The following is a 10,394-nucleotide window of genomic DNA, read 5'->3' on the forward strand; positions in this document are numbered from 1 at the left end:
CTGTCTAAAGACTATACTGCCCAGAGGCTTCTGGGTGGCTTCTGTTCCTGGCCTTTGGCCCAAGGGCACATGGGAGCCCCGTCAAGTGTCCGCGCAGCCGCATGTGGCCAGCCAGGACCTGGCACTTTATGCCTCTGCTGCTCCTGGTCCCCGGGCTACAGCAGTGCTTGGCATGTTCAAGTGCAGGGCAGGGTCTTTGAGTAGGACCCCAACTCACTTTTTGTCTTCTCCTGAATTCACTCCTTTTCTCCTCTTCTGATTTCCGCTTTGAGTGATTGTCCGGGAACGTATTTCCTGTGGCTGTGTACAGACTTATAATTTATATGGGTCGATTCGCTGAATGTACCACCACAAGCCACATAGGAAAAGATAATAGTTATTGAGACATATAAAGTGTATACAAAAGGAAAACCATCCCAGGTAGCATGCCAACTCAGCACTGGAGAGACATCACGGGCATTTTGCAGCATACATAAGGAAAGAAGGCAGTCTTGTCACCTCTGAGTTCTTCTCATGTCTCTTAAATGCACTGGAGTAAACATGTAAAGTTATTGTCTGGAGCCACTGGGCTCAGTGCCATGCCATCAGTACGTTTGATCTCCAGACCTGGATCTGGCCAGGAGCCAGGCCTTGAGAGCAGAAACCAGATGTCTTTAAGTTTTTAATGTTCTCAGACAGAGAGCTTATCTGTCCTTGAGCAGGGGCACTGCCAGACTACTGACTTTCTCATGCAAGTTGTTTACTCCTTGCCCTGATTTCACCTTTTGTAAGCACTCTCAAACAAGACTCCATTTTTCTCTACAGTGATGTCAAAGATAAATAGCCAGGCATTAGTCAAACTGGTAAGAAGAGATTTTATTCAGTAACTACTCAGGTAAAGACCTGAGCTCCACTTGTGCAGAAGCGATGTGGGCTTTTGAAAGGGAGGATGAGGGAGCAGTAATGTGTGAGTCTGGGAGTCAGTGACATGCGGAAGGGGTGGACATCAAAACTGGCCTGTGAGGACCTGCATTTCCTAAATGACATAAGAGCATCCTGAAAAAGCCAGCAATTTGCTTTGCTTTTATCCTCCTATAATAATAAAAACAAGGCTCATTTCCTGAAGCATGCTTTTCATTAACAGTCCTTTATGTCAGGCCGTACATAAGCAGTGTGCTTTTCTAGTGGAGAGGACAAGGTGGCTGACCTCAGGTCTGTTCCTCTCCTGCTCAAACTGCACCCATGGGTGACCCTGTGGCCTCCAGTACCTGAGCCCCGCCCCTCTAAGCTCTAGCAGTGTCTGCTGTCAGGGAGACAGCAAGACACTAGCTACTGGAAGACACGAGGAACACGTACAGAGCATCCAATAGAGTCTATGACGTGTGTGCTTCATACACAGCGAACCACTCCAGAGCTGCAAGAGAAACATTTGGAATGGAGTTATCTGGATTCATTGATTTAAAAAATCAGTTTCTTGGTAAAATTATTAAATGCTTAAGCTGTATGTGAGCTCTCATTAGAGGAAGGACACTCTTACCTTGACCAAGGTAGAGTGAGGTGAATGTGGGAGGTGAAGGATGAGAGAAAGGAGGAGCTAATGGCTGGTGCCCTGGACATGTTCTGCAATTTCAGGGATCCAGAAATGACCAGGAATGCTGAGTTTTCTGCTCGTACTTTAGAAGAGAAAGTACAGGCAAGAAAGAAAAAGATGATAGTGCAATAGGATGGTCTAATGGGAGGGGAGAGTGACGGGGAGGTTAGATCTGAGGATTGGGGATATTAGAGGCACATTATTAATAAATCAGCAGTGACCTCCGTGGGGTAGAGACCAGAATGAGGCATGCAGCCAGCCTTGGGAAGGTCCATGGTTAAAATGTGCGATCCAGTCTTAGAAAATGTGTTTTGATTTCTTGGGGAAATTCATTTACCTACCAAAATGGCAGAACAGGTTATTTACTTCCTCTCAATTCCTTCTTGAGATGGGACATACATCCCTCCCTTTTCAGGATAACCTGGCAACTCAGGTTGATGTTGCTCAAGGCTGAACAGACAGGTTCCCTGGGTGATAGTGCAGGGGTTGTGGCAAGAGTTGATCCTTCTGATAATGTGGAAGGGACTGACCTTCTTCCACCCCTACCAGATTGAGAAGGCTTCATTTCCCTCCTCCTCTGTGTACATGGATCGGAAGCCTCTTCCAAGTCCATCCAGAGGGGGAAACATCGTTGGGACTGGATGACAACCTGATAGAGACAAGTTACTATGGGCGCAGCAGCAACAAGGAAAACCAGTGCAGGTGGTGGCACTGGGAGGTGGCTATTGTTGGGGTGGGGTGGCTCCCTGGCAGAAGCACAGATCTGGAGAGCATGATGCCCTGGGTGTGGGTGAACCAGGAGAAACAAGTTGCGGGGCAGGACTGTCCAGCAGTTCCCACCGAGGATTTTTTTTTTTAATTTATTTTTATTGTAAACAAATGGGATACATATTGTTTCTGTTTGTACATGGAGTAACAGCATACCATTTGCATATTCATAAATTTACATAGAGTAATGATGTTTGATTCATTCCGTTATTTTTTTCCTTCCCCCCCACCCCTCCCACCTCTCTTTTCCCTCTATACAGTCCCTCCTTCCTCCATTCCTGTCCCACTCCCACCCCCCATTAAGTGTCATCATCCACTTATCAGTGAGATCATTCCTCTTTTGGATTTTTGAGATTGGCTTAGCTCATTTAACATGATATTCTCCAATTTCATCCATTTGCCTGCAAATGCCATAATTTTATTATTCTTTATAGCTGAGTAATATTCCATTGTATATATATACCACAGTTTCTTTATCCATTCATCAGTTGAAGGGCATCTAGTTTGGTTCCATAGTCTGGCTATTGTGAATTGAGCAGCTATGAACATTGATGTGGCTGTATCTCTGTAGTGTGCTGATCTTAAGTCCTTTGGGTATAGGCCGAGGAGTGGGATAGCTGGGTCAAATGGTAGGTCCATTCCAAGTTTTCTAAGGAATCTCCACACTGCTTTCCAGAGTGGCTGCACTAATTTGCAGTCCCACCAGCAATGTATGAGTGTACCTTTTTCCCCACATCCTCTCCAACACCTATTGTTGCTTGTGTTCTTGATAATCACCATTCTAATTGGGGTGAGATGGAATCTTAGTGTAGTTTTGATTTGCATTTCTCTTATTACTAAAGATGGTGAACACTTTTTCATATATCTGTTGATTGCTTGTACATCTTCTTCTGTGAAGTGTCTGTTCATTTCCTTAGCCAATTTGTTGACTGGGTTATTTGTATTCTTAGTGTAGAGTTTTTTGAGTTCTTTATATATTCTGGAAATTAGTGCTCTATCTGAAGTACGAGAGGCAAAGATATTCTCCCACTCTGTAGGCTCTCTCTTTGCATTGCTGATAGTTTCCTTTGATGAGAGAAAGCTTTTTAGTTTGAATCTATCCCAGTTATTGATTCTTGCTTTTATTTCTTGTGCTATGGGAGTCCTGTTAAGGAAATCTGATCCTAAGCCAACAAGGTGAAGATTTGGACCTACTTTTTCTTCTATAAGATGCAGGGTCTCTGGTCTGATTTCAAGGTCCTTGATCCATTGTGAGTTGAGTTTTGTGCAGGGTGAGAGATAGGGGTTTAGTTTCATTCCGTTGCATATGGATTTCCAGTTTTCCCAGCACCATTTGTTGAAGAGGCTATCTTTTCTCCATTGCATCTTTTTGGCACCTTTGTCTAGTATGAGAAAATTGTATTTATTTGGGTTTGTGTCCATGTCCTCTATTCTGTACCATTGATCTACCTGTCTATTTTGGTGCCAGTACCATGCTGTTTTTGTTACTTTTGCTTTGTAGTATAGTTGAAGTTCTGGTATTGCGATACCCCCTGTTTCATTCTTCCTGCTAAGGATTGCTTTAGCTATTCTGGGTTTCTTATTCTTCCAGATGAATTTCATGATTGCTTGCTCTATTTCTGTGAGGTACGTCATTGGGATTTTAATTGTTATTGCATTGAATCTGTATAGCACTTTTGGTAGTATGGCCATTTTGACAATATTAATTCTGCCTATCCAAGAACATGGGAGATCTTTCCATCTTCTAAGGTCTTCCTTAATTTCTTTCTTCAGTGTTTTGTAGTTTTCATTGTAGAGATCTTTTACCTCTTTGGTTAGATTGATACCCAATTATTATTATTATTTTTTTTTTGAGGCTATTGCACATGGAGTTGTTTTCCTCATTTCCCTTTCAGCTGTTTCATCGCTTGCGAATAAAAATGCTGTAGATTTATGTGTGTTGATTTTATAGCCTGCTATTTTGCTGAATTCATTGATGAGGTCTAGAAGTTTTCTGGAGGAGGTTTTTGGATCCTCTAAATATAGAATCATGTCATCCGCAAATAGTGACAGCTTAAGTCCCTCTTTTCCTATTCGTATCCTTTTAATTTCTTTAGTCTGCCTAATTGCTCTGGCTAGAGTTTCGAGGACAATGTTGAATAGAAGTGGTGAAAGAGGACATCCCTGTCTTGTTCCCGTTTCTAAAGGGAATGGTTTAAAGTTTTTCTCCATTAAGAATGATGTTGGCCAGAGGCTTAGCATAAATAGCCTTTACAATGTTCACGTATGTTCCTACTATCTCTATTTTTTCCAGTGTTTTGAGCATGAAGGAGTGTTGTATATTGTCAAATGCTTTTTCTGCGTCAATTGAAATAACCATATGATTCTTATCCTTAAGTCTATTGACATGATGGATTACATTTATTGATTTACGGATGTTAAACCATCCTTGCATTCCAGGAATGAACCCCACTTGCTTGTGGTGCACAATTTTCTTAATATGTTTATGGATACGCTTTGCCAATATTTTATTACGGATCTTAGCCTTTATATTCATCAAGGATATTGGTCTAAAATTTTCTTTCCTTGATGTGTCTTTTCCTGGTTTGGGTATGAGGGTGATATTAGCTTCATAGAATGAGTTCGGTAGGTTACCCTCCTTTTCTATTTCCTTGAATACTTTGAGAAGTATTGGAATGAGTTCTTCTTTGAAGGTCTTGTAGAACTCGGCTGAGAATCCGTCTGGTCCTGGGCTTTTCTTGGATGGTAGATTTTTAATGGCTTCTTCTATTTCATTGCTTGATATTGATCTGTTTAAATCGTGTATGTCCTCCTGGTTCAGTTTGGGAGGAGCATATGTCTCTAGAAATTTGTCAATGTCTTTGGTACTTTCTATTTTGTTGGAATACAGATTTTCAAAGTAGCTTCTCATTATGTTCTGTATCTCAGTGGTGTCTGTCGTGATATTTCCTTTTGCATCATGTATTTTAGTAATTTGAGTCTTCTCTCTCCTTCTCTTTGTTAGTGTGGCTAAGGGTTTATCTATTTTGTTTACTTTCTCAAAGAACCAATTTTTTGTTTTGTCAATTTTTTTAATTGTTTCTTTTGCTTCAATTTCATTGATTTCAGCTCTGATTTTAATTGTTTCCTGTCTTCTACTACTTTTGCTGTTATTCTGTTCTTCTTTTTCTAGGGCTTTGAGCTGTAATGTTAGGTCATTTAGTTGTTGACTTTTCATTCTTTTTTGGAATGCACTCCATGCAATGAATTTTCCTCTTAGTACCGCTTTCATAGTGTCCCAGAGATTTTGATATGTTGTATCATCATTCTCATTGACCTCTAAGAATTTTTTGATCTCCTCCCTGATGTTTTCTGTTATCCATGTTTCATTCAATAGCATATTATTTAGTCTCCAAGTGTTGGAGTAATTTCCTTTTTTTATTCTGTCATTGATTTCTACTCTCAGTCCATTATGATCTAATAGAACACAAGGCAGTATCTCTATTTTTTTGCATTTCCTAAGGGCTGCTTTGTGGCATAACATATGGTCTATTTTTGAGAAGGTTCCATGTGCTGCTGAGAAGAAAGTGTATCTGCTTGTTGATGGATGGAATATTCTATATATGTCTATTAAGTCTAGGTTATTGATTGTGTTATTGAGTTCTATGGTTTCTTTGGTTGGATTTTGTTTGGAAGATCTATCTAGTGGTGACAGCGGTGCGTTAAAGTCGCCCAGAATTATCGTGTTGTGGTCTATGTGATTCTTGAAATTGAGAAGGATTTGTTTGATGTACAGGGATGCACCATTGTTTGGGGCATAAATATTTACTATCGTTATGTCTTCCTGATTTATGGTTCCCTTAAGCAGTATGAAATGTCCTTCTTTATCCATTCTGACTAACTTTGGCTTGAAGTCCACTTTATCTGATATAAGGATGGAAACACCCACTTTTTTACTGAGTCCATGTGCGTGGTAGGTTTTTTCCCATCCTTTCACCTTTAGTCTGTGGATGTCTTTTTCTATGAGATGAGTCTCTTGCAGGTAGCATATTGTTGGGTCTCTCTTTTTAATCCATTCTGCCAGTCTATGTCTTTTGATTGATGAGTTTAGGCCATTAACGTTCAGGGTTATTATTGAGAAATGATTTGTATTCCTAGTCATTTGGCTTATTTTTGGTTTTTAAGTTGGCTTGGTTTCTCCTCTGAGTGCTTTTTCTCTAAGGTAGTTCCTTCCTTTGCTGACCTCCATTGTTGTTTTTCACTTCCTCCTCATGAAATATTTTGTGGAGAATATTCTGTAGTGCAGGCTTTCTATTTGTAAATTCTTTCAACTTTTGTTTATCATGGAAGGATTTTATTTCATCTTCAAATCTGAAGGTTAGTTTTGCTGGGTATAGGATTCTTGGTTGGCAACCATGTTCTTTCAGAGCTTGAAATATGTGGGTCCAGGCCCTTCTAGCTTTTAGAGTCTGGGTTGAGAAGTCTGCTGCTATCCGTATTGGTCTCCCCCTATATGTAATCTGATGCTTTTCTCTCGCGGCCTTCAAAATCCTATCTTTATTTTGAATGTTAGGCATTTTCATTATAATGTGCCTTGGTGTGGATCTGTTGTGATTCTGTGCATTTGTTGTTCTGTAGGCCTCTTGTATTTGATTTTCCATTTCATTCTTCATGTTTGGGAAATTTTCTGATATTATTTCATTGAATAGGTTGTTCATTGCTTTGGTTTGTATCTCTGTGCCTCCCTCAATCCCAATAATTCTTAAATTTGGTCTTTTCATGATGTCCCATAGTTCCTGGAGATTCTGTTCATGATTTCTTACCATATTCTCTGTTTGGGCGACTTTATTTTCAAGATTAAATATTTTGTCTTAGGGGTGGGAGGGGTGGGGGGAAGGGAAAAAATAACAGAATGAATCAAACAACATTACTCTATGTAAATTTATGATTACACAAATGTCATGCCTTTACGCCATGTACAAACAGAGAAACAACATGTATCCCATTTGTTTACAATAAAAAAAAAAAAAGAAAAAGGGAAAAAAAAAATTTGTCTTCAGTGTTTGAAGTTCTGTCTTCCAAGTGGTCTAGTCTGTTGGTGATGCTTTCCATTGAGTTTTTTATTTGGTTTATTGTCTCCTTCATTTCAAGGATTTCCGTTTGTTTTTTTTTTTTTTTTGAGAATCTTTATCTCTTTGTTGAAATGATCTTTTGCTTCCTGCAGGTGCTCTTTCAGCTTATTGGTGTTATCATTCATTGCCTACATTTACTCTCTTATCTCATCCTTTGCTTCGCGAATCATCTTAATCATGTATAATCTGAAGTCCTTTTCTGACATTTCTTCTACCATACTGTCATTGAATTCTATTACTATAGAATCTAGATTTGTTTGGATCATTTTCTTCCCTTGTTTTTTCATGTTGTTCATGTATCTTCCCCTCTAGCAGTGCAGATCTGGGGTATTACAGGTTTCCCCCTATAGGCTTATAGTGGCCCTATAGTTTTCCAAAACCTTTTCTTTAAGGGGAGATCAATATTAGCAGTACCCAAATCAGACACTATGTAATCCTAGACCAAATAGCCCCTATGGGGACAATAACATGTAAATAAGGGAGAAATCGACTCTGAGGGAATAGGTAAACAGAAGGAAAAGAAAGCAAGAAATATAAAGAAATAAAAACTTAAATATTTTTTTAAAAAAGGAGAAAAAGGAAAATCTACTGTATAATAGTCATATACTAATGAAACCTCCCAGTGTTCAGTAGCCTGATGCATGAGAGGTACCTGACAATGAGCTTCAAGCCTCCAGCAGGCGTCTCAGGATGGGATTTGCCCCACCCGAAGATCGGAGCTACCGCTTCCAGGGTTATCCAAGATGGCTGCTCTGGCTTCCAAATGTGTTGGCAAATGGGGAGCTGCAGCTCAGGGGTGGACGTGGTCAGCTGGAGGTCCTGGAGACAGGATGCAGTTGGTCCAGCAGTGGTCCTGGAGGTCGGGTGTGTTTGGTGTGGTTGTGGGATCCAGGAGGCCGGGTGCAATCAGTTGGTCTGGGTTCCCGGTGGTAGGGCACAGTCAGTTGGTCTGAGGGTCATGATCAGAAGCTGGATAGTCCACAATGGCCATCTGCAGCTGGAGAGCTGGAGGAACCAGCAACTGTGTAGTCCAAGACACAGAAGCCCCAGAACAAGAGGGATCAACAGTGCTACCCTAGTCTGAGACCAAGGCTTCTGGAAACTACCTGGAGAATCCCTGGTAGAGTCTGCTTTGGAAGAGTGAAGAAGCGAAAGTCTGATATCCTCAGAGGACCCAAGGCGCAGTCAGTTCAAGAAAAGTCGAGCTTGCATCTGCCACCCGAGGATTCTTTAAGGCAAAGGTTCTCATTCTTAGCACTATTGACAATGGGAAGGGAAATTCTGTGTATATGACTGGCTGTGCTCTGTAGGACGTTTGGTGGCATCCCTGGCCCCCACTACTGGATGCCAGCGGCATCGCCTTTGTGAAAAGGCTGCAGTTGAAGCTCTATAGGACCATCCTCAGGGTGTGAGAGTGGAGGAGGTTGAGTAGTTGTTTCCACACGGGGCTAATGCAGAACAAAAGCGATGATTCAAACTCAGACCTGAGGTGTATCCCAGCCCTCATCCCTCCCCTCTGTGGCAGGATCCTGTCTGTAGTTCTGTACAGTCTTTCCTGGGAATCACCTTCAAACTGGTCACACTTTGGAGAAAATAAGACACAGAGGGAAGAAGTGGCAAAAGTGGGAAAGTGGGGAGGGAGAGTCTTTCCTGCCTCACTAAAGCTGAGGGACGCACAATGGTGGCTGTGTTTCCTTAGAGAGCCTGCATCCAGCTTTAAGGGAAGAGCCAGGGCACTCTGTTGCCTTTGTTTTCTCTCCCACTGTCCACAGTGGAGCTCTCAGGGCCAGATGCTGAAAGCCCTTGCAGGCCCAGGGCCCCTTCACTGGCAGTGGCAGTACAGGACAGTGGGCCTGGTTCCCGGGAGCCTGCATTCTAGTCCTGAAGACTTTTTCCTTAGGAAGAATGAGCCCTGTGTGGTTCTTCCTTAGGTTGGCGGAGGGGGGTCCTTTTAGAGGATATTAAGATCATAAAATAGGTTTGATCTCACCATTGAGAGGCCCTGAAAGTGGCCCAGCATCCAGACCTGTGCGCCTCCTTTCCTGCAGATACTTCCTCCTTTGTAGTTTTCTCTTTATTTCCCTTAACCGTGTGTCTTCAGACTCACTGCTACTGCCTGTGACACACAGAAAAGGCATGATCTTAAGTGGCTTACACAAAGGTCAGGGCTATTGTTGGGGTGGGGTTGAACAATAAATCCCCATTGAATGATTCTATTCATCAAGGTTTCCTTCTAGAGTAACTAAAGGTTTGCTCACAGTGTCACCTTGGGTGAGGAGTCCCTTTGTGTCCCATCTGTACAGTGGGGATAACAATACCCACTTCTTGGACTTGACATGATGGAATGTGAAAAGTGTCACAGTGTAACAGTGCCCACTTTATGCTTTGAGTGTAGCCCTTGCTGCTCTGCCACTGCAAACTTCTTTTTAAAATGGACATGTTTCTTTTCCCCTCTCCCTGCTCCTCCCTAATCTCAGGGGAAATAGGATTACCTTTCTTCCCCATCCTGGGCAGAGTTATGTATCCCTGAGTACACACCCACCATAGGAATGGAGTAATCCAGACTTTGGAGATGGTACCAGAAGATTTCAGAAATGACTATCTCCCAAATTAACAAGTGAATTACACTTGTTAATTTTGAGGCATCTCTTTAAAAGCCCCCCCCCCCCATTTCTGCTGATGGGCAGATTCACAGTCTTTAGGACAGGAGTCCCGTGTTTCTCCTTTGCTAGCAAAGCAATAAATCTGCTTTTTCCTTTTTCTCAAAACCACATCCTCATTGGATTGGCATTGGGGACAAGGACTGAGCTACTGGCAACAGGAACATAATTTGCAAACTCTTCCAAGGATTAGCAAAGTTTTTAGCCCCAAAACCCACTTGTGGGATTTTAGAACCATCCTGAGAATCACTGGGCATTGCTGGCAGAAGGAAGACGGAGGACTGT

The sequence above is a fragment of the Sciurus vulgaris genome (assembly GCF_902686455.1).
Source record: "Sciurus vulgaris genome assembly, chromosome: 14".
Lineage (NCBI taxonomy): Eukaryota > Metazoa > Chordata > Mammalia > Rodentia > Sciuridae > Sciurus > Sciurus vulgaris.